The following is a 23,974-nucleotide window of genomic DNA, read 5'->3' as shown; positions in this document are numbered from 1 at the left end:
GTGGTGGTGGCTACACTGAAGATTTGGGGACAGTGGAGACGGCATAGGGGAAAGACTGGAGCCTTGGGGGGGGTCCCCGATAAGAAACAACCATAGGTTTGCCCCGGGGGGAATGGATGGGGGATATGGAATGTGGCAAAGAGCAGGAATAACGCAACTGAAAGATCTGTTTGTGGATGGGAAGTTCGCGAGTCTGGGAGCGCTGACCGAGAAATATGGGTTGCCCCAAGGGAATGCATTCAGGTATATGCAACTGAGAGCTTTTGCGAGGCAACAGGTGAGGGAATTCCCGCAGCTCCCGACACAAGAGGTGCAGGACAGAGTGATCTCAAAGACATGGGTGGGGGATGGTAAGGTGTCAGACATATATAGGGAAATGAGGGACGAAGGGGAGACTATGGTAGATGAACTAAAAGGGAAATGGGAAGAAGAGCTGGGGGAGGAGATCGAGGAGGGGCTGTGGGCAGATGCCCTAAGCAGGGTAAACTCGTCGTTCTCGTGTGCCAGGCTAAGCCTGATTCAGTTTACGGTATTACACAGGGCGCATATGACTGGAGCACGGCTCAGTAAATTTTTTGGGGTGGAGGATAGGTGTGCGAGGTGCTCGAGAAGCCCAGCGAATCATACCCATATGTTTTGGTCATGCCCGGCACTACAGGGGTTTTGGATGGGGGTGACAAAGGTGCTGTCAAAAGTAGTGGGGGTCCGGGTCGAACCAAGCTGGGGGTTGGCTATATTTGGGGTTGCACAAGAGCCGGGAGTGCAGGAGGCGAGAGAGGCCGATGTTTTGGCCTTTGCGTCCCTAGTAGCCCGGCGCAGGATATTGTTAATGTGGAAAGAAGCCAAGCCCCCAGGGGTGGAGACCTGGATAAATGATATGGTAGGGTTTATAAAGCTAGAGCGGATTAAGTTCGTTCTAAGGGGGTCGGCTCAAGGGTTCACCAGGCGGTGGCAACCGTTCGTCGAATGCCTCGCAGAAAGATAGATGGAATAGAAAAAAGAAGGCAGCAGCAGCAGCCCAGGATCCGGGGGGTGGGGGGGGGGGTGGGGGGAGGAACCAGAAGGACTCTCAGGGTTGTTAATATATACTGTATAATATGTATATGTCGTTGCGACAGATAATTATATATTGGACTGTTAAATTATATCTTTGGAGAGTGTTACTTGCGATAAGGCAGTTGCCAATTACGGTTAGTTTTCATTTTTGTTATTTATTATTTATTCATTTTTTGTTTATAAAATAGGTCATTGTTATTTGTGTTGTTATAATATTGTGTAAAGGATGCACAATGTACTGTGTTGGTTGACCAAAAATTTTCAATAAAATATTTATATTTAAAAAAAAGGGCTTGGGAGAGCTAGGAGGGGGCATGAGAAGTCCTTGGTGGTTCAATCAAGGAAAACCCCAAGGGCTTTACTCTTATGTGAGAAATAAAAGAATGACCAGAGTGAGGTTAGGGCCGGTCAAGGACAGTAGTGGGAACTTGTGCATGGATTCAGAAGAAATAGGAGAGGTGTTGAATGAATACTTTTCTTCAGTGTTCACCAAGGAGAGGGGCCATGTTTTTGAGGATGAGCGTGTGATACAGGCGGGTAGGCTGGAGGAGGGAGATGTTCTGAGGAAGGATGCATTAGCAATTTTGAAAAACCATAGGGTCGACAAGTACCCTGGGCCAAATGGGATATATCCTAGGATTCTTTGGGAGGCAAGGGATGAGATTGCAGAGCCTTTGGCTTTGATCTTTGGGTCCTCACTGTCCACAGGGATAGTGCCAGAGGACTGGAGAGTGGCGAATGTTGTTCCTCTGTTCAAGAAAGGGAATAGAAATGGCCCTGGTAATTGTAGGCCGGTTAGTCTTACTTCGGTGGCCGGTAAGTTAATGGAAAAGGTCCTGAAGGGTAGGATTTATGACCATTTGGAAAGACGCAACTTAATCCAGGATAGTCAACACGGATTCGTGAAGGGTAAGTCTTGCCTCACAAGTTTGATTGAATTCTTTGAGGAGGTAACTAAGTGTGTAGATGAAGGTAGAGCAGTTGATGTCGTATACATGGCTTTTAGTAAGGCGTTTGATAAGGTTCCCCATGGTCGGCTCATGAAGAAAGTAAGGAGGTGTGGGATAGAGGGAAATTTGGCCAATTGAATAAGTAACTGGCTATCACATAGAAGACAGAGGGTGGTGGTGGATGGAAAATTTTCAGACTGGAGACCAGTTACCAGCGGTGTACCACAGGGATCAGTGCTGGGTCCTCTGCTATTTGTGATTTTTATCAATGACTTGGAGGAGGGGGTTGAAGGGTGGGTCAGTAAATTTGCTGATGACACCAAGGTTGGTGGAGTAGTGGATGAGGTGGAGGGCTGTTGTAGGCTGCAAAGAGACATTGATAGGTTGCAGAGCTGGGCCGAAAAATGGCAGGTGGAGTTTAACCCTGATAAGTGCGAGGTGATTCATTTTGGTAGAAAAAAATTGAATGCGGATTACAGGGTCATCGGCAGGGTTCTGAGGAATGTGGAGGAACAGAGAGATCTTGGGGTTCATGTCCACAGATCTCTGAAGTGGATAGATCCGTGAAGAAGGCCTATAGTGTGTTAGCGTTTATTAACAGGGGGCTTGAGTTTATGAGTTTAAGGGTTATGCTGCAACTATACATGACCCTGGTGAGACCACATTTGGAGTATTGTGCGCAGTTCTGGTCACCTTATTATCGGAAGGATGTGGAAGCATTGGAAAGGGTGCAAAGGAGATTTACCAGGATGCTGCCTGGTTTGCAGGATAGGTCTTATGAGGAAAGGTTTGAGGGAGCTAGGGCTTTTCTCTTTGGAGCGGAGCAGGATGAGAGGCGACTTTATAGAGGTTTATAAGGTGATGAGGGGGATAGATAGAGTGGACGTTCAGAGACTATTTCCTCGGGTGGATGTATCTGTTACAAGAGGGCATAACTATAAGATTCAGAGTGGGAGATATAGGAGGGATGTCCGAGGTAAGTTCTTTACTCAGAGAGTGGTTAGGGTGTGGAATGGACTGACTGCTGTGATAGTGGAGTCGGACACTTTAGGAACTTTCAAGCGGTTATTGGATAGGCACATGGAGCACACCAGAATGACAGGGAGTGGGATAGCTTGATCTTGGTTTCGGACAATGCTCGGCACAACATCGAGGGCCGAATGGCCTGTTCTGTGCTGTACTGTTCTATGTTCTATGTTCTATGTATTCGTCCTGGCAATCCAGCCATTGGCGACCGCCCTCAGAACAGTGAAAAACTGGAAGAGAATCTGAAGAGACGGAGAGCACAGAATCTCGCTCCATGTGGACTCCTCTACATCTCAGACCTGCAAAGCAGCTTGGAAGAGATGATGAAGATCCTGAGAGAGTTTGTAGCCTTCTCGGACCACAAACACAAGTAGAGCAAGAGTGAAGTTTTCCCTGTGAACCCGAGAGAGGGAGGGGCAGAGCTGGCGGGACTACCATTCAAGCAAGCCCAATGCAAATTCCGCTATCTGAGGATCCAGGTTGCCCACGAACTATACACGGATCCACAAATGGAACCTGGCCAGTCTGGTGGAGGAAGTTAAAAAGAATCTGCAGAGGTGGGACACAGTCCCGCTCTATTTGGTGACCCCTCAGCGAGGAGGGTGCAGACGATCAAGATGAACGTGCTGCCCAGGTTGCTTTCCCTGTTCAGATCCTAACTGACCTACATCCCCAAGGCCTTCTTTAACTTGGTTGACAAAATGATTGTGGTGTTTGTTTGTTGGGGGGAGGGGAGGGTTAAGGAAAATCCCAAGGCTTTTTACATGTACATAAAAACAAGAGGATAGCCAGGGAAAGAGTTGGCCCACTGAAGGACAGTGGAGGGAATCTATGTGTGGAGCCAGAGGAAATGGGTGACGTACTAAAAGAATACTTTGCATCAGTATTCACCAAAGAGAAGGAATTGGTGGATGTTGAGTCTGAAGAAGGGTGTGTAGAAAGCCTGGGGCACATTGAGATCCAAAAAGGCGAGGTGTTGGGCGTCTTGAAAAATAGTAAGGTGGATAAGTCCCCAGGGCCTGATGGGATCTACCCCAGAATACTGAAGGAGGCAAGAGAGGAAATTGCTGAGGCCTTGACAGAAATCTTTGGATCCTCACTGTCGGTGATGTCCCGGAGGACTGGAGAATAGCCAATGTTGTTCCTTTGTTTAAGAAGGGTAGCAAGGATAATCCAGGGAACTACAGGCCGGTGAGCCTTACGTCAGTGGTAGGGAAATTACTGGAGAAAATTCTTTGAGACAGGATCTACTCCCATTTGGAAGCAAATGGACGTATTAGCGAGAGGCAGCATGGTTTTGTGAAGAGGAGGTCGTGTCTCACTAACTTGATATAGTTTTTCGAGGAGGCCACAAAGATGATTGATGCCGGTAGGGCAGTGAATGTTGTCTATATGGACTTCAGTAAGGCCTTTGACAAGGTCCCTCATGGTAGACTAGTACAAAAGGTGAAGTCGCACGGGATCACAGGTGAGCTGGCAAGATGGATACAGAACTGGCTAGGTCATAGAAGGTAGAGAGTAGTAATGGAAGGGTGCTCTTCTGATTGGAGGGCTGTGACTAGTGGTGTTCCGCGGGGTTCAGTGCTAGGACATTTCCAGTTCATAGTATATATAAATGATTTGGAGGGAAATGTAACTGGTCTGATTAGTAAATTTGTGGACGACACAAAGGTTGGTGCAATTGTGGATAGCGATGAGGACTGTCAGAGGATACAGCATGAGTTACATCGTTTGGAGACTTGGGCAGAGAGATGACAAATGGAGTTTAATCCGGACAAATGTGAGGCAATGCATTTTGTAAGGTCTAATACAGGTAGGGAATATACAGTGAATGGTAGGACCCTCAAGAGTATTGACAGTCAAAGAGATCTAGGTGTACAGGTCCACAGATCACTGAAAGGGGCAACACAGGTGGAGAAGGTAGCCAAGAAGGCATACAGCATGCTTGCCTTCATTGGCCGGGGCATTGAGTATAAAAATTGGCAAGTCATGTTGCAGCTGAAAAGAATCTTAGTTAGACCATACTTGGAATATAGTGTTCAATGCTGGTCGCCACACTACCAAAAGGATGTGGAGGCTTTAGAGAGGGTGCAGAAGAGATTTACCAGTATGTTGCCTGGTATGGAGGGCATTTACTATGAAGACAGGTTGAATAAACTTGGTTTGTTCTCACTGGAACGAAGGAAGTTTAAGGGTGACCGGATAGACGTCTACAAAATTATGAGGGGCATAGACAGAGTGGATAGTCAGAGACTTTTCCCCAGGGTAGAGGGGTCAATTACTAGGGGCATAGGTTTAGCGTGCGAGGGGCAAGGTTTAAAGGAGATGTACATGGCAAGTTTTTTACAGAGGGTAGTGGGTGCCTGGAACTCGCTGCCGGAGGAGGTGGTGGAAGCAGGGGTGTTAGTGACGTATAAGGGGCATGATTATTCAAATACATGAATAAGATGGGAATACAGGGATATGGACCCCAGAAGTGTAGAAGATTTTAGTTTAGACGGGCAGCATGGTTGGCGCAGGCTTGGAGTTCCTGTGCTGTACTTTTCTTTGTTTATATTTATTTACATAGAATTTACAGTGCAGAAGGAGGCCATTCGGCCCATCGAGTCTGCACCGGCTCTTGGAAAGAGCACCCCACCCAAGGTCAACACCTCCACCCTATCCCCATAACCCAGTAACCCCACGCAACACTAAGGGCAATTTTGGACACTAAGGGCAATTTATCATGGCCAAGTCACCTAACCTGCACATCTTTGGACTGTGGGAGGAAACCGGAGCACCCGGAGGAGACCCACGCACACACGGGGAGGATGTGCCGACTCCTCACAGACTGTGACCCAAGCCGGAATCGAACCTGGGACCCTGGAGCTGTGAAGCAATTGTGCTATCCACAATGCTACCGTGCTGCCCCACGTTCTTTGTTCTTTGTTCTTTGTAACCCAAGGATCCCCAAAAAGGTCCTGCAAAGAAAAAGAGACATGGGGGGCCTGGCCCTCTCAAACCTACAATACTACAACTGGGCAGCCACGGCAGAAAGAGTGAGGGAATGTGTGAAAGAGCTGGAAATGGAATGGGTGAGGATGGAGGAGAGCTCCTGTACAGGGACAAACCTCCGAGCCCTCGCCACAGCAGCACTCCCATCCCCACGAACCAAACACTCAAGAAGCCCACTGGTGGTAGCCACACTCCAAACCTGGAATCAAAGACAGCACTTTGACCTATCCAAAATGCCCACTGTGGTCCCCATCTGCATAAATCACAGGTTCGCGCCAGCCATGTTGGATGCCACCTTTAAGGCAGGGCGGGGTGGTGGGTGCGACACTGACTGCTGTGACTTCTATACGGAGGACAGGCTAGCAACTTTAGAGGAATTGACAGAAAAATTATAACGACCCAACAGGAACGAACTGCGGCACCTGCAGATAAAGAACTTCCTCCGCAAGGAGATGACATCATACCCACAGACCCCAAGACACAGAATGTTAGAGGAACTACTGGACGAGGGCAATCTGGGAGGGGGGAACTGGGAGGACTTATATGGACGACTATTAGAAAGGACATGCTTCTCACGGGACGAGACACGGGAAAAATGGGAAGAAGAGCTAGGGATGGAAATGGGGTGGGGACTCTGGAGCGAAGCACTGTGCAGGCCAACTCCATCTCCTCATGCGCAAGGCTAAGCCGCATGCAGCTGAAAGTGGTGCACAGAGCACAGCTGACAGGAACCCGAATGAACAGGTTCTAACTGGAGGCTCGGCCAACCATGCCCACATGTTCTGGTCATGCCCCAGACTTGTTGTGTTCTGACAGCCTTCTTCGAGGTGATGTCCAAGGTTATGGGTGTGAGGGTGGAGCCGTGCCCGAAAGTGGCAGTCGTCTGGGTGTCAGACCAGCCAGAACTATTAATGTGGAAGAGGGCCGACGCCCTGGCCTTTGCCTCCCTAATCACCCGCCGAAGAATCCTGCTCGGCTGGCGATCAGCAGCACCACCCACAGCTGCAGAGTGGCTGGCCGACCTGTCAGAATTTCTCCACCTGGAGAAAATCAAGTTTGTCATCTGAGGGTCAGAGGAGGGATTCCACAAGATGTGGAAGTCATTCACCAACTTGTTCCAGAACCTGTTTGAAACCTGTGGTGATATGCATCACTGTAAATACACAAGGGGTTAATGTAAATACACTACAACTAAGTAAACACTAGAGGGAGCACCAGTTAGACTGAGTTACTATAGCAAGGTTAGCAGGAGAGTCAAATTCATAGAGAACTGTGCTAATGGTTCAATAAATCACATTGAACTTACTTCAAAGTCTGGAGTATCTTTTGGTCAAAGCTGCATCGAGTTGCAGCCTGTGTTATCCCAGAGTACAAAACACATCAAAGCCAACAGCCAATAGAGCGAGGAGAGGGGGTGGGGTGCACAGGAGCCAACAAGGAGAAGGGAGGGGGGGGGAAGGACTATACATGATAACCACTTTTTATAAACTATGCACAAAACTGCATAATTTCCAATAAAAACATGTCAAAATATTTTTTTTAAAGGGAAAGGTGATCGGGGGGTGGGGGGTAAGGGAGTTGGGGTGTTGGGGGTTATTTCTAATTCTGGCTTTTGTAAATTGTATTTGGTTTTGCACAGATTTGTTTATTTTGTATTGTATAAAATGAAAAACTAATAAAAACATTTTTCAAAATATATGCAAAATATCATTCATTATTTGATCTGTGCATATTGTAACAGCCTCAGAATTTGGGATAACGTATCTGATAAACCACCAGAATATCCCTTCATGTTTTGGCTAGAATAATCTTGCAAACCATACATATTTTCCAAATGTTAATTGAAAGGAATTGAGAGGCTTCATTTCATGATTTTAAAAGTCTATTCTATATATTTATAGACCATGCAGACAGAAAGTGAAAACGCCTTACAAAGGTCATACAAAACAAGTACCATCCATTATTTGTGGCAGGATAGAACTGGAAAGGGGGAGCTTGTGCTGAACCTGTATAATACCTTGGTTACACTTGGAGGAGATAGAGGCACTGGAAAGGGTGTAGAGTAAATTTACCAGGATAATACCAGAAATGTGTGAGTATATGTTTCAGATAGCATTGATGAGCTGATAAGAGAAGGCTGAGGGGTGACCAAATAGAGGTTTTAGAGTTACAAATGTTTTGATAGGGTAGATACAGAGAGAATGTTCCCATTTGTGGGAAGAGTACAACTCAAGGTCAAGGGTGATGAGAATGTGGAACTCCCTGCCACAGCGAGCTGTTGAAGTGAATAGGCAGATGAATTTAAGGGGAAGCTGAACATGTATATGAGGGAGAAGGTAATAGAAGGTTACTAAGATACATTTAAATGAGGAAAGATGGGGGTCTGCTCAAGTGGAGAATAAATGCAGGAATGGACTGGTTGGTTGAATGGCCTCTGAGTCACATGACTTTGGGTTCAAGTCCCACTCCAGGTCTTGAACACAAATATCAGGTGTGACACCCCGTGCTGTTAGGAGGGATTTGATTTTGATTTATTATTGTCACATAGATACAAAGAGCATGCAGCGCAAAAGGAGGCCATTCGGCCCATCGAGTCCACACCGACCCACTTAAGCCCTCACTTCCACCCTATCCTCGTAACCCAGTAACCCCTCCTAACCTTTTTGGTCACTAAGGGCAATTTATCATGGCCAATCCACCTAATCCGCACGTCTTTGAACTGTGGGAGTGTGGTAGTATGCATTAGGGGTCATGTGGGACTGTGAAGCCGTGATGCCATTGGCTGACAGATCCCGGGTCCTGGTTGGCTGTTGACCTCTAGCTCCGCCCTGAAGGCGGAGTATAAGAATCAGGAATTCTCCCCGCAGCTCCAGTCTGTTGCTGAACTGCGGGGAACAAGTCACGCTTAATAAAGCCTCATCGACTTCATCTCTATTCGTCTCTCGTAAGTCTTTGTGCGCTACAATTTATTAAGCGTGACTTAAAGGACTATGGAGCTCAGGATCGTCCCGGAATGCCTGAGGATCAGCCCCCATGCAGTGAACTCAGCAGCAATTTTTAAACACTGGCAGACTTGTTTCGAAGGCTACCTCCGAACGGCCCCCAGCCGGATCACAGAAGACCAGAAACTGCAGGTCCTGCACTCGAGGGTAAGCCTGGAAATTTACCCTCTCATAGAAGGCGCAGAGGATTTCCAGACGGCGTTCGCAGCACTAAAGAGCATCTACGTTCGCCCAGTGAATCAGGTCTACGCACGCTACCAACTCGCAACGAGACGGCAAAGTCCCGGAGAATCGATAGACGAATTCTACGCCGCGCTGCTAATCATGGGACGGGCCTGCAGCTGCCCGCCGGTAAACACGGCTGAACACACGGACATGTTAATTCGCGATGCGTTTGTGGCAGGTATGAACTCGCCCCAAATCCGCCAAAGACTGTTAGAAAAAGAGTCGCTAGGACTCTCAGAGGCACGGGCCCTTACAGCTTCCCTCGATGCGGCCGCGCAAAACGCCCGCGCGTACGGCCCCGACCGCGCGGCAGCCCCTTGGGCTCCGTGGACCACCGTCGCGACAAACCCCCTCCCCCCCTCCCACAGGCTTGCACGGTCCAGACGCCAGGTCATCCGGGCCCGCTGCTATTTCTGCGGCCAGGCGAAACACCCCCGGCAGCGCTGCCCGGCCCGCGCAGCGATTTGCAAGAGCTGCGGGAAAAAGGGCCATTTCGCGGCTGTGTGCCGGTCCCGGGGGGTCGCCGCTGTCCCCGGAGAAGAGAGAGTCCAGCGCATCCCAAACGCTCCCCAACCCCCCCAGCGCCCCATGTGCGACCCGCAGGCGCTGCCATTTTGGGTCCCGGCCACCACGAGGGGAGGAGGGGCGCCGCCATCTTGGGACCCCCCAGCCACGTGCGATGCATGGGGGCGGCCATTTTGTACACCCCCGCCGCCATCTTGGACGACAACAATGGACCCCAGCATCGACGGCTCCACGGGGTTCGAAGAAGACGCTGAAACACTGCGACCACGTCTGGCCTCGGTGACGCTGGACCAAGCACGGCCCCGGACGCTCCAGACGACGACAACAACGGTGCTGATCAACGGACACGAGACACCATGCCTGATCGACTCCGGGAGCACAGAAAGCTTCATCCACCCCGACACGGTAAGACGCTGTTTTTTGACCATCCGTCCCAGTACGCAAAAGATTTCCCTGGCGGCAGGATCCCACTCCGTAGAGATCAAAGGGTTCTGCATAGTGACCCTAACGGTGCAAGGGAGAGAGTTTAAAAACTACAGGCTCTACGTCCTCCCCAACTCTGCGCGCCCACATTACTGGGATTAGACTTCCAGTGCAACCTGCAGAGCCTAACATTTCAATTCGGCGGCCCAATACCGCCGAATTGAGTGGTCACTATCTGCGGCCTCGCAACCCTCAAAGTTGAACCCCCATCTTTGTTTGCAAACCTCACCCCGGATTGCAAACCCGTCGCCACTAGGAGCAGACGGTACAGCGCCCAGGACCGGACATTTATTCGGTCCGAAGTCCAGCGGTTGCTGAAGGAAGGCATAATCCAGGCCAGCAATAGTCCCTGGAGAGCACAGGTGGTAGTAGTAAAGACAGGGGAGAAGCAAAGGAGGGTCATAGACTATAGCCAGACCATCAACAGGTACACACAGCTAGATGCGTACCCTCTCCCCCGCATATCCGACATGGTCAATCGGATTGCCCAATATAAAGTCTTCTCCACCGTGGACCTCAAGTCCGCCTACCATCAGCTCCCCATCCGCCCAAGTGACTGCAAGTACACAGCCTTCGAGGCAGACGGGCGATTATACCACTTCCTAAGGGTCCCATTTGGCGTCACAAACGGGGTCTCGGTCTTCCAACGAGAGATGGACCGAATGGTTGATCAACACGGGTTGCAGGCCACGTCCCCGTATCTCGACAACGTAACCATCTGCGGCCACGATCAGCAGGACCACGACGCCAACCTCCAAAAATTCCTCCAGACCGCAAACGCCTTGAACCTCACATACAACGAGGACAAGTGCGTGTTTAGCACAAACCGGCTAGCCATCTTGGGATATGTAGTGCGCAATGGGATAATAGGCCCCGACCCCGAACGCATGCGCCCCCTCATGGAATTTCCCCTCCCCCACTGCTCCAAAGCCCTGAAACGCTGCCTAGGGTTCTTTTCATATTACGCCCAGTGGGTCCCCCAGTACGCAGACAAGGCCCGCCCCCTAATACAGACCACTACCTTCTCCCTGTCGACAGAGGCTCGCCAGGCCTTCAGCCGCATCAAAGCGGATATCGCAAAGGCCACGATGCGCGCCATCGATGAGTCCCTCCCCTTCCGGTCGAGAGCGACGCCTCCGATGTAGCTCTAGCGGCCACCCTTAACCAAGCGGGCAGACCCGTGGCCTTTTTCTCCCGAACCCTCCACGCCTCAGAAATCTGCCACTCCTCAGTGGAAAAGGAAGCCCAAGCCATAGTGGAAGCTGTGCGACATTGGAGGCATTACCTGGCCGGCAGGAGATTCACTCTCCTCACTGACCAACGGTCAGTAGCTTTCATGTTCGATAATGCACAGCGGGGCAAAATTAAAAATGACAAGATCTTAAGGTGGAGGATCGAGCTCTCCACCTTCAACTATGAGATCTTGTACCGTCCCGGAAAGCTGAACGAGCCGTCCGATGCCCTATCCCGCGGCACATGTGCCAACGCACAAATAGACCGTCTCCAAACCCTCCACGAGGACCTCTGCCACCCGGGGGTCACTCGGTTCTACCATTTTATAAAGTCCCGCAACCTCCCCTACTCCGTGGAGGAGGTCCGTACAGTCACCAGGAACTGCCACATCTGCGCAGAGTGCAAACCGCACTTTTTCAGGCCGGATAGAGTGCACCTGATCAAGGCTTCCCGCCCCTTTGAACGCCTCAGTCTGGATTTCAAAGGGCCCCTCCCCTCCACCGACCGCAACACATACTTCCTGAACGTGGTGGACGAGTACTCCCGTTTCCCCTTCGCCATCCCCTGCCCCGACATGACAGCGGCCACAGTTATTAAAGCCCTTAGCACCATATTCACACTGTTCGGTTGCCCTGCATATATCCATAGCGACAGGGGGTTCTCCTTCATGAGTGACGAGCTGCGCCAGTTCCTGCTCAGCAAGGGTATAGCCTCGAGCAGGACGACCAGCTACAAACCCCGGGGGAACGGGCAAGTAGAGAGGGAGAACGGCACGGTCTGGAAGACCGTCCTACTGCCCCTACGGTCCAGGGATCTCCCAGTTTCACGGTGGCAGGAGGTCCTCCCGGACGCTCTCCACTCCATCCGGTCGCTGCTGTGTACCACCACTAATCAAACGCCTCATGAGCGCCTCCTTGTCTTCCCCAGGAAGTCCTCCTCTGGAACGTCGCTGCCGACCTGGCTGGCGGCCCCAGGACCCATCTTGCTCCGGAAACATGTGCGGGCGCACAAGTCGGACCCGTTGGTCGAGAGGGTTCATCTCCTCCACGCAAACGCGCAGTACGCCTACGTGGCGTACCCCGACGGCCGACAGGACACGGTCTCCCTGCGAGACCTGGCGCCCGCCGGCAACACGCACACACCCCCCGACACCAATCACCCCCTCCCTGCCACCGGCGCACCCCGCGACCGCCCCCTTCCCGGGAGGATCGGTCCTCCTCCCAGGTCCGACCAGGAGTGAAGCTGAAGCAGAAACCGTAAAGCTCCCGGAGACGACAACGCTGGAACAAGCAACTGCACCACCACCGGGGCTGAGGCGATCGACAAGGAAGACCAGACCGCCCGCTCGACTCGTGGCATCGGTGTAACACAGGAATGTCGTGGACTTTAACGAGAATGGTCTTTTTCTTCTTACGAATATTGTAAATAGTTCACAAACCCTGTACATAGCCCAGTGTAGGGCACTGTCATGACATGCAAAAGTTTTTTTTCCCTCCCAGGACCAACCTTGTAAACCCCTACCACCATGCGAAGCACCACCCCGCCGGGTTCATTTTTAACAAGGGGTGAATGTGGTAGTATGCATTAGGGGTCATGTGGGACTGTGAAGCCGTGATGCCATTGGCTGACAGATCCCGGGTCCTGGTTGGCTGTTGACCTCTAGCTCCGCCCTGAAGGCGGAGTATAAGAACCAGGAATTCTCCCCGCAGCTCCAGTCTGTTGCTGAACTGCGGGGAACAAGTCACGCTTAATAAAGCCTCATCGACTTCATCTCTATTCGTCTCTCGTAAGTCTTTGTGCGCTACAGGGAGGAAACCGGAGCACCCAGAGGAAACCCACGCAGACATGGGGAGAACGTGCAGACTCCGCACAGATAGTGACCCAGCAGGGAATCGAACCTGGGACCCTGGCGCTGTGAAGCCACAGTGCTAATCACTTGTGCTACCGTGCTGCCCACATGTATTAGTAAACAGTGAAAAGTGTTGTTTTGTGCATGCTACACAGACAACGCATAGGGAAGGAAGGAGAGACTACAGAATGTAATGTTACAGTCATAACTGGGATGTAGAGAAAAGACCAACTTAATATCAACTTTCGCTTGTGTGTACATTTTAAACATAATTTTTTAAGATAATCTTAATTTGTGAAAATAAATCTGAGTTTGATTCTGGGTTCTGGGCATGATGGTGGACCAAAGGCATTGTTCATCAGGTGCTGGTGGTGTCGTTTTGAAGCTGAAGGCTACCAGGCTGTCTAGAGAAGTATGAAAGCAACTTGGACGGCAATGTTACAAATATTACCTGGGCTCCAAACCTGGAGCAGCTCTGCAAAGTATTACCATAATTTTTTAAAAATAAGATGCCTTCTTACAATTTATCTTGACAGTTCAACAAAAATAGTAAATTTAATTTATACAGAACCATTTATAAATAAATAAAATAAATCAATAATTTTTATTATTGTTAAAAGTAGGCTTACATTAACACTGCAATGAAGTTACTGTGAAAAGTCCCGATTCGCCACATTCCCGCGCCTGTTCGGGTACATAGAGGGAGAATTCAGAATATCCAATTCACCTAACAAGCACGTCTTTCAGGACTTTGGAAGGAAACCGGAGCATCCAGAGGAACCCCACGCAGACATGGGGAGAACGTGCAGACTTCACACAGTGATCCAAATGGGAATCGAGCCTGGGACCCTGGGACCGTGAAGCAGCAATGTTAAACCACTGGACAATGTGCAGGTATTTAATGTTAAAAAAAAATCCCAAGTCGCTTTATTGATAGAAATATGTGAAATCTGGATGTCACACTATAGAGGGAGAAGTTAGAGGGGGTGAGTAACTTTGTCAAATACATGGATATTGACAAGGCTTTTAAAAGAGGAACAAAATGTGGAGAGGTGATCAGGTTTAGGGGAAGTTCTAGAGACTTGGCCATGGTAATTAACTGACGGCACTACCACTTATGGTAGGATGAAAGATAATTTAATAATAATCTTTATTGTCACAAATAGGCTTACATTAGCATTGCAATGAAGTTACTGTGAAAAGCCCCTAGTCGCCACAGGTACACAGAGGGTGAATTCAGAATTTCCAATTCACCTAACAGCACGTTTTTCAGGACTTGTGGGAGGAAACCGGAGCACCGGAGGAAACCCACGCAGACACGGGGAGAACGTGCAGACTCCGCACAGACAGTGGCCCAATCCGGGAATGGAACCCACGACCCTGTAGCTGTGAGACAACTGTGCTAACCACTGTGCTACCGTGCTGCTGAGGATAGTTGTAAAAAGATCAAAACTAAAAGAATAAAGGGTGAGTATTTACAGCTGAAGGATATTTCAATGGTGTGGCGGGCAATTAAATGGAGAGATTTGTAAAGGAGAATGAGAAATTTAAATTGAATGAGTTGGGGATGGGGAATTCATGATGGTCAGTGAGAGAAGTCCTAATGGGTGAGTGATGCTGGATAGGGATTTCTCTGTTCGAAGGGAATTACATTTTGTGGAGTATAGGAAGTTAAGAAAGCGAATATTCAAATCTGGAGGTGAAAATATATAGTTAAGAATTTCACTGTTGGAGGGGCTAAGGTAGAGTTGCAAAGAGGTGGTGTTGTACAGATAAAAACAGATAGCTAGGGTAATGGATTGAATGTGAACGTCGAACAGATGCCAAAGTTTCCAGGTAACCTGATTCAGCCTGTGAAAATGATGGAGATGGAACTTGAGGTACCCTCAATAATGATGCTTAGAGATTAAACTGTAAAGAAGGCTTTATTAAGCTAATAACTGTGCTACAGACATGGACGAGAGCTGACTGCTATACAGACCATGAGGCAGGCCTTTATGTATGGCTCCCAGATGGGCGGAGCCAGAGTCCCCAGGGTTCCAAGCCTGGTCTTAAAGGGGACATCACCTTACATGATGATAAGGCAGTAACCGTTCATCACATTCAACCCGTTTAAAAAGGAGTCCGGCGGGGGTGAAGTGCCATCATAGGTCCATCCGTCTCGGCGGCCGGATCGTCCTCCTCGATCTCCTCAATTCAGGCGGTGGTGCGGCGGGCACGGACGTCCCGGTTGAGGGCACATCCGGGAGCACAGCGGTCGGAGCTTCGGTCCGGGTCGGGGCAGAGGAACTAGGCAGGGCCGGGGGTAGCGGAGCCGGCGCCGGCGGGGTGTGTAAAGGGGGGGCGCACGGTACGAGCTCACCAACGGGTGGTAGGGATGGAAGGGGGTGTGTTGTAGGGGGCGACGGGTCCTGCAGGGGAGCGGCGCGGGAAGGGGCGTCTGTGGTGGAGGATCCAGCGGGCACCAGATCCCGGAGGGAAATCGTATCTTGCCTGCCGTCGGAGTACTCCATGTAGGCGTAATTGGGGTTGGCGTGGAGCAGTCGGACCTTTTCAACTAGGGGGTCCGTTTAATGGCTCCTTGCGTGCCTCCGAAGAAGAACAGGTCCCGGAGCCGTCAGCCAAGATGGAAGCGAGACCCCGGAGGTAGACCTCCTGGGGAAGAGAAACAATCGGTCATGAGGGGTCTCATTTGTGGCCGTGCAGAGGAGTGACCTAATGGAGTGTAGGGCATCGGGTAGGACCTCCTGCCAGCGGGTGGTTGGGAGATTTCTCGACCGCAGGGCCAGAAGGACAGCCTTCCACACGGTCGCGTTCTCCCTTTCCACCTGCCCGTTTCCCCGTGGGTTATAGCTGGTCGTTCTGCTCGAGGCGATGCCTTTGCTGAGCAGATACTGACGCAGTTCATCGCTCATGAACGATGTACCCCGGTCGCTGTGGATATAAGCAGGGAAACCGAACAGGGTGAAGATGCCGTGCAGTGCCTTAATCACCGTGGCTGAGGTCATGTCGGTGCAGGGAATGGCGAACGGGAAACGGGAGAACTCATCGATCACGGTGAGGAAATAGGCATAACGGTTGGTGGACGGGAGGGGCCCCTTGAAGTCCACGCTCAGTCGCTCAAAGGGGCCCGAGGCCTTCACGAGCCGCACCTTGTCTGGCCGATAGAAGTGCGGTTTGCACTCCGCACAGACTTGGCAGGCCCTGACCATGGCCTTGACCTCCTTGGTTGAGTAAGGTAGGTTGCGGGACTTGATGAAATGGACGAGCCGGGTAACCCCCGGGTGGCAGAGGTCATTGTGGATGGCTTGCAGGCGGTCCTCCTGCGCGTTGGCGCATGTGCCGCGGGACAGGGCATCTGGGGGCTCGTTGAGCTCCCCTGGACGATACTTGATATCGTACGAGTAGGTGGAGAGTTCGATCCTCCACCTCAAAATTTTATCGTTTTTTATTTTGCCCCGTTGCGTGTTATCGAACATATAGGCGACCGACCGTTGGTCGGTGACGAGGGTAAACCTCCTACCGGCGAGGTAGTGTCTCCAGTACCGCACAGCCTCCACAATGGCTTGTGCCTCCTTTTCGACTGCAGAGTGTCGAATCTCGGAGGCGGTGAGGGTTCGGGAGAAGAACGCTACTGGTCTGCGTGCCTGATTGAGGGTAGCAGCCAGGGCGATGTCTGATGCATCGCTCTCTACCTGGAAAGGGATGGTTTTGTCCACCGCGTGCATGGCGGCCTTGATGATGTCGGCCTTGATGCGGTTGAAGGCCAATTGAGCCTCAGCCGAGAGGGGAAAAGTGGTGGTCTTTAGGAGTGGGCGGGCTTTGTCCGCATACTTGGGGACCCACTGGGCGTAATAGGAGAAAAGCCCCAAGCACCGTTTGAGGGCCTTGAGGCTGCGGGGGAGAGGGAGTTCCTTAAGGGGGCGCATGCGGTCGGGGTCGGGACCTAGGACCCCGTCTTCCACGACATAGACGAGGATGGCCAGCCGGGTGGTGTGGAAAACGCATTTGCCCTCGTTATAGGTCAGGTTAAGGGCTCGGGCGGTCTGGAGGAACTTTGAGGTTAGCGTCATGGTCCTGCTGATCATGGCCGCAGATGGTGACATTGTCCAAGTACGGGTATGTAGCCCGCAAACCGTACTGGTCCACCATTTGGTCCATTGCCCTTTGAAAGACAGAGACCCCATTTGTGACACCAAAGGGGACCCTGAGGAAGTGGAAGAGCCGGCTGGCTGCTTCGAAGGCAGTATAGGGGCGGTCTTTTGGTCGGATGGGGAGCTGGTGGTAGGCAGATTTGAGGTCGACCGTGGAAAAGACTCGGTATTGGGCGATCCGATTTACCATTTCCGCGATGCGAGGAAGGGGGTACGCATCAAGCTGCGTGAATCGGTTTATGGTCTGGCTATAATCCACGACCATCCGTTTCTTCTCCCCGGACCGGACTACCACCACTTGCGCTCTCCAAGGGCTGTTGCTAGCCTCGATGACCCCCTCTCCCAGTAAACGCTGGACCTCTGACTTGATAAAAGCCATATCTTGGGCACTGTAGCGCCGGCTCCTGGTGGCTACGGGCTTACAGTCGGGAGTGAGGTTAGCGAATAGCGAGGGGGGTGCGACTTTCAGTGTTGCAAGGCAGCACACCGTGAGGGGGGGCAAGGGTCCGCCGAACTTCAGTGTCAGGTTTCGGTGGCTGCACTGGAAATCCAGCCCGAGCAGCAGGGGGGCACAGAGGTGAGGGAGGATATAAAATTTGAAATGGGTGTATTTGGCACCCTGGATCGAGAGATCCGCATTACAGTACCCCGTGATTTGTACCGAGTGGGACCCAGATGCGAGGGCTATGGTTTGGGATGTGGGCTGGGTGCGTAGGGAGCAGCGCCTTACCGTTTCAGGGTGGATAAAGCTCTCCGTGCTCCCGGAGCCGAAGAGGCATGCAGTGTCGTGCCCGTTGACCTGCATCATGGAGTTCTGCAGGTGTTGTGGCCGAGTTTGATCTAGGGTGATCGCACCCAATCGCGGGTAGTCGGAGTCGTAAAATGGCCGCTGCCGTTGGTCGCACGTGTCGGGTCGAGAAGATGGCCGCCGACCAGATGGCCGCTCCCATCATTCGCACGAGGCTGATGACGCGTCAGAAGAGGACGTGTCGGGTCGGTGCGCAGCAGCATTGCGAGGCCTGCGGGCCTGATTTTCGGGCCGGCTGTTCTTTGTTTTGCTGGCCCCTGGGTCTGGCCAGGCAGACCCTCGCAAAGTGCCCTTTCTTCCCGCAGTCGCTGCAGATCGCGGAGCGGGCTGGGCAGCGTGGGCATGGGTGCTGGCCCTGCCCGCAGAAGTAGCAAGGTGTGCCCCCATGGTGAGCGGGTCGCCGCGTGGCGCAGGCCTCTAATACGGGCGAGTCTGAGGAAGTCCGGGGGGGGCTGGCAGAGTCCGCGGGGTACGTACCCAAGTTACGTCGGGCCACCTCCAGCGAGGAGGCGAGCGTTAGCGTCTCCTGGAGGTCTTTTGCCCCGTTTTCGAGCAGTCGCTGCCGGATGTAGGTCGAGCGGATGCCGGACACGAAAGAATCTCTGATGTGCAGGTTCATATGGACTTCCCCTGTCACATCCTGATGGTCACAGTCCCTGGCCAGCGCGGTGAGTTTCTCAACAAACTCATCGAGCGATTCCCCCGAGCGCTGCCGGCAGGTAGAGAGCAGATGCCGGGCGTGCACCTCATTGACAGGTTTGACAAACCGCTTGCGGAGCAACTCAATCGCTTCCTCATAAGTCGTCGCCTTTTCGAGCGTGGCGGAGATTCTGTGACTCACCCGGGCGTGGAGTAGACGCAGCTTGCGTGGCCCCAGGATGGGAGTCTCTGCGGAATCCAGGTAGGCCTCGAAGCACCGCAGCCAGTATTTAAAAATTTCCTTTGCCTCCGGTGTTCGTGCTTCCAGATTGAGCTTCTCTGGTTTTAGGCCTGCGTCCATCCTGAATCTAGTTTAGCTTAATAAATTGAGGTACCCTCAATAATGATGCTTAGAGATTAAACTGTAAAGAAGGCTTTATTAAGCTAATAACTGTGCTACAGACATGGACGAGAGCTGACTGCTATACAGACCATGAGGCAGGCCTTTATGTATGGCTCCCAGATGGGCAGAGCCAGAGGCGGAGTCCCCAGGGTTCCAAGCCTGGTCTTAAAGGGGACATCACCTTACATGATGATAAGGCAGTAACCGTTCATCACAGAACTGGTGCCATTTCGGGGTCTCAAACAAATGGTTTTGGTCTTACTAATTGTTGGAGAATATGCCCATCGAGTCTGCACCGATGCATGAAAGGCCCTGACCTGCCTAGCTAATCCTACTTGCCAGCATTTGGCCCATAGACCTGAATGTAATGGCATGCCAAGTACTCATCCAGGCCCTTTTTAAAGGATGTGAGGTATCCCGCCTCTACCAACCTCCCAGGCAGTGCACTCCAGACCGTCACCACTTTCTGGGTAAAAATGGTTTTCCTCAAATCCAGCCTAAACCTCCCACCCCTCACTTTGAACTTGTGTCCCTCTGTAATTGACCTGTCAACAAAGGGGAACAGCTGTTCCCTATCCACCCTGTCCATGCCCCTCATAATCTTGTGTACCTCTCAGTCTTTTCACTCCAGAGAGAACAACCCAAGCCTATCCAACTTCTCTTTATAACTTAAATGTTCCATTGCGGGCAACATTCTGGTGAATCTTCTCTGCACCCCGTCCTGTGCAATTACATTCTTCCGATAATGTGATGACCAGAATTGCACACAGTACTCCAGCTGCGGCCTTGCCAACGTTCGATGCAGCTCCATCACTACCTTCCTGCTTTTGTAATCTATGATTGATGTAAGCGAGTGTCCCATATGCCTTTTTCACCGCCCTATTACCCTGCCCTTCTGCCTTCAGAGATCTATGGGCAAACACACCAAGGTCCCTTTGTTCTTCGGAACTTCCCAGTGTCAGACCTTTCATAGTATACTTCCATGTTAAATTACTCCTTCCAAAGTGTATCACCTTACACTTTTCAGGATTAAATTCCATCTGCTACTTATCAGCCCAGTTGACCATCCAGGCTATATCTTTCTGTAACCCAATAATGTCGATTTCCAAGACAAAAAAAAAGTCTGCGAGAGGAGCAGGAGAATTTTTTTTTTTAAAGTGCGGGGGGAATGGGAGCCGGAGACTCAGAAGCGGCCGAGGAGAGTCGGGTCCCCGAACAGAACTAGCGCCTAAGAGCGCAAGCCTGCGAGCCTGCCTGACCGAAACACCGACCCCCCCTTACCCCCCCCGCGAGCCTGCCTGAGCCAAACACCGACCCCCCTCACTCCCCAGCGAGCCTGCCTGACCGAAACACCGACCCCCCCCTCACCCCCCCCCTCGCGAGCCTGCTTGACAGAAACACCGACCCCCCCCCTCTCCCCCCCCCCCGCGAGTCTGCCTGACCAAAACACCGAACCCCCCTCTCACCCCCGCTAGCCTGACTGACCGAAACACCGACCCCCACTTTCCGCCCCCCGTGGGCCTACCTGACCGAAACACCGACACCCCCTCTCCCCCCGCGAGCCTGACTGACCGAAACACCGACCCCTCCTCACCACCCCCCCCGCGAGCCTGCCTGACCGAAACACCGACCCCCGACCCCTCCTCACCCCCACCCCGCGAGCCTGCCTGACCGAAACACCGACCCCCCCTCACCCACCCCCTCCACCACGAGGCGGCCTGACCGAAACACCGAACCCCCCCCCCCCCCCGCGAGCCTGCCTGACCGAAACACCGACCCCCCCCGAGTCTGGCTGACCGAAACACCGCCCCCCCCTCCCCCCCTGCGCGCCTGCCTGACCGAAACACCGACCCCCCCGCCCCCTCGCGAGCCTGCCTGATTGAAACACCGACCCCCCCTCCCCCCCGCGAGTCTGCCTGACCGAAACACCGACCCCCCCTCCCCCCCCGCGAGCCTGCCCGACCGAAACACCGACCCCCCCCCCCGCGAGCCTGCCCGACCGAAACACCAACCCCCCCCCCGCGAGCCTGCCTGACCGAAACACCGACCCCCCCTCCCCCCCCCGCGAGCCTGGCTGACCGAAACACCGACCCCCCCTCCCCCCCTGCGAGCCTGCCTCACCGAATCACCGACCCCCTCTTTCCCCCCCCCCCCGCAGGCCTGCCTGACCGAAACACCGACCCCCCTCTCCCCCCGTGAGCCTGACTGACTGAAACACCGACCCCCCTCTCCCCCCCCCCCCCGCGAGCCTCCCTGACCGAAACACCGACCCCCCCTCTCCCCCCCTGCGAGCCTGCCTGACCGAAACACCGACCCCCCCACTCCCTCCCCGCGAGCCTGCCTGACCGAAACACCGACCCCCCCTCTCTCCCCCCCGCGAGCCTGCCTGACCGAAACACCGACCCCCCCTCTCTCCCCCCCGCGAGCCTGCCCGACCGAAACACCGACCCCCCCTCCCGCCCCCCGCGAGCCTGCCCGACCGAAACACCGACCCCCCCTCCCCCCCCCCCACCGCGAGCCTGCCCGACCGAAACACCGACCCCCCCTCCCCCCCCCGCGAGCCTGGCTGACCGAAACACCGACCCCCCCTCCCCCCCCCGCGAGCCTGGCTGACCGAAACACCGACCCCCCTCCCCCCCCCCCCCGTGAGCCTGCCCGACCGAAACACCGACCGTCCCTCACCCTCCCCGCGAGCCTGCCTGACCGAAACACCGACCGCCCCTCACCCCCCCTCCCGCGCGCCTGCCTGACCGAAACACCGACCGCCCCTCTCCCCCGCCCCCCGCGAGCCTGACTGACCGAAACACCGACCCCCCCTCCCCCCCTGCGAGCCTGCCTCCATGAAACACCGACACCCCCTCTCCCCCACGAGCCTGCCTGACCGAAACACTGAGCCCCCCTCCCCCCCACGAGCCTGCCTGACCGAAACACCGACCCCCCCTCCCCCCCACGAGCCTGCCTGACTGAAACACAGACCGCCCCTCTCCACCCCCCCGGCGAGCCTGCCTGACCAAATCACCGACCCCCTCTTTCCCCCCCCCCGCAGGCCTGCCTGACCGAAACACCGACCCCCCTCTCCCCCCGTGAGCCTGACTGACAGAAAAACACCGACCCCCCTCTCCCCCCCCCCCCGCGAGCCTGCCTGACCGATACACCGCCCCCCCCGCCCCCCTGCGAGCCTGGCTGACCGATACACCGACCCCCCCACCCCCCCGCGAGTCTGCCTGACCGAAACACCGACCCCCACTCCCCCCGCCCCCGCGAGCCTGCCTGACCGAAACACCGACCCCCCCTCTCCCCCCCGCGAGCCTGCCTGACGGAAACGCCGACCTCCCTCTCCCACCGCGAGCCTGTCTGACCGAAACACCGACCGCCCCTCTCCCCCGCCCCCCGCGAGCCTGACTGACCGAAACACCGACCCCCCCTCCCCCCCTGCGAGCCTGCCTCCATGAAACACCGACCCCCCCACCCCCCCGCGAGTCTGCCTGACCGAAACACCGACCCCCACTCCCCCCGCCCCCGCGAGCCTGCCTGACCGAAACACCGACCCCCCCTCTCCCCCCCGCGAGCCTCCCTGACCGAAACACCGACCCCCCCTCTCCCCCCCCGCGAGCCTGCCCGATCGAAATACCGACCGCCCCTCTCCCTCCCCGCGAGCCTGCCTGACCGAAACACCGACCCCCCCGCGAGCCTCCCTGACCGAAACACCGACCCCCCCTCTCCCTCCCCGCGAGCCTGCCTGACCGAAACACCGACCCCCCCTCTCTCCCCCCCGCGAGCCTGCCTGACCGAAACACCGACCCCCCCTCTCTCCCCCCGTGAGCCTGCCTGACCGAAACACCGACCCCCCCTCTCCCTCCCCGCGAGCCTGCCTGACCGAAACACCGACCCCCCTCTCTCCCCCCCGCGAGCCTGCCTGACCGAAACACCGACCCCCCCTCTCTCCCCCCCGTGAGCCTGCCTGACCGAAACACCGACCCCCCCTCTCTCCCCCCCGTGAGCCTGCCTGACCGAAACACCGACCCCCCCTCTCCCCCCGCGAGCCTGACTGACCAAAACACCGACCCCCCCTCTCCCCCCCCCGCGAGCCAGCCCGACCAAAACACTGACCACCCCTCTCCCTCCCCGCGAGCCTGCCTGACTGAAACACTGACCCCCCCTCTCCCCCCGCGAGCCTGACTGACCAAAACTCCGATCCCCCCTCTCCCCCCCCCCCGCGAGCCTGCCTCACCGAAACACCGACAACCCCTGTCCACCCCGCGAGCCTGCCTGACCGAAACACCGACCCCCCCTCTCCCCCCACGAGCCTGTCTCACCGAAACACTGACCCCACCCTCCCCCCCATGAGCCTGCCTGACTGAAACACCGACACCCCGTTTCCACCACGCGAGCCTGCCTCACCGAAACACCGACCCCCCCGCGAGCCTGCCTGACCGAAACACCGACCCCCCTCTCCCCCACCGCGAGCCTGCCTGACCGAAACACCGACACCCCCCTCCCCCGCGAGCCTGCCTGACCGAAACACCGACCCCCCCCTCCCCCCCGCGAGCCTGCCTGACTGAAACACCGACACCCCCCCTCCCCCGCGAGCCTGCCTGACTGAAACACCGACCCACCTTTTACCCCC

At 54.3% G+C, this 23,974-nt stretch overlaps 1 protein-coding gene across 3 annotated transcripts in view; it reads right to left on the bottom strand.

The window, feature by feature from the left end:
• The window catches only part of LOC140391595 (claudin-10-like), a 163,073-nt gene that overhangs the window by 49,451 nt on the left and 89,648 nt on the right, over positions 1-23,974 (bottom strand). The gene's annotated exons all lie outside the window — the stretch shown is intronic.

This window comes from Scyliorhinus torazame, chromosome 15, assembly GCF_047496885.1.
Source record: "Scyliorhinus torazame isolate Kashiwa2021f chromosome 15, sScyTor2.1, whole genome shotgun sequence".
Lineage (NCBI taxonomy): Eukaryota > Metazoa > Chordata > Chondrichthyes > Carcharhiniformes > Scyliorhinidae > Scyliorhinus > Scyliorhinus torazame.
The sequence above is the reverse complement of the archived record's forward strand: the minus strand, read 5'-3'. Positions and strand labels throughout refer to the sequence as shown.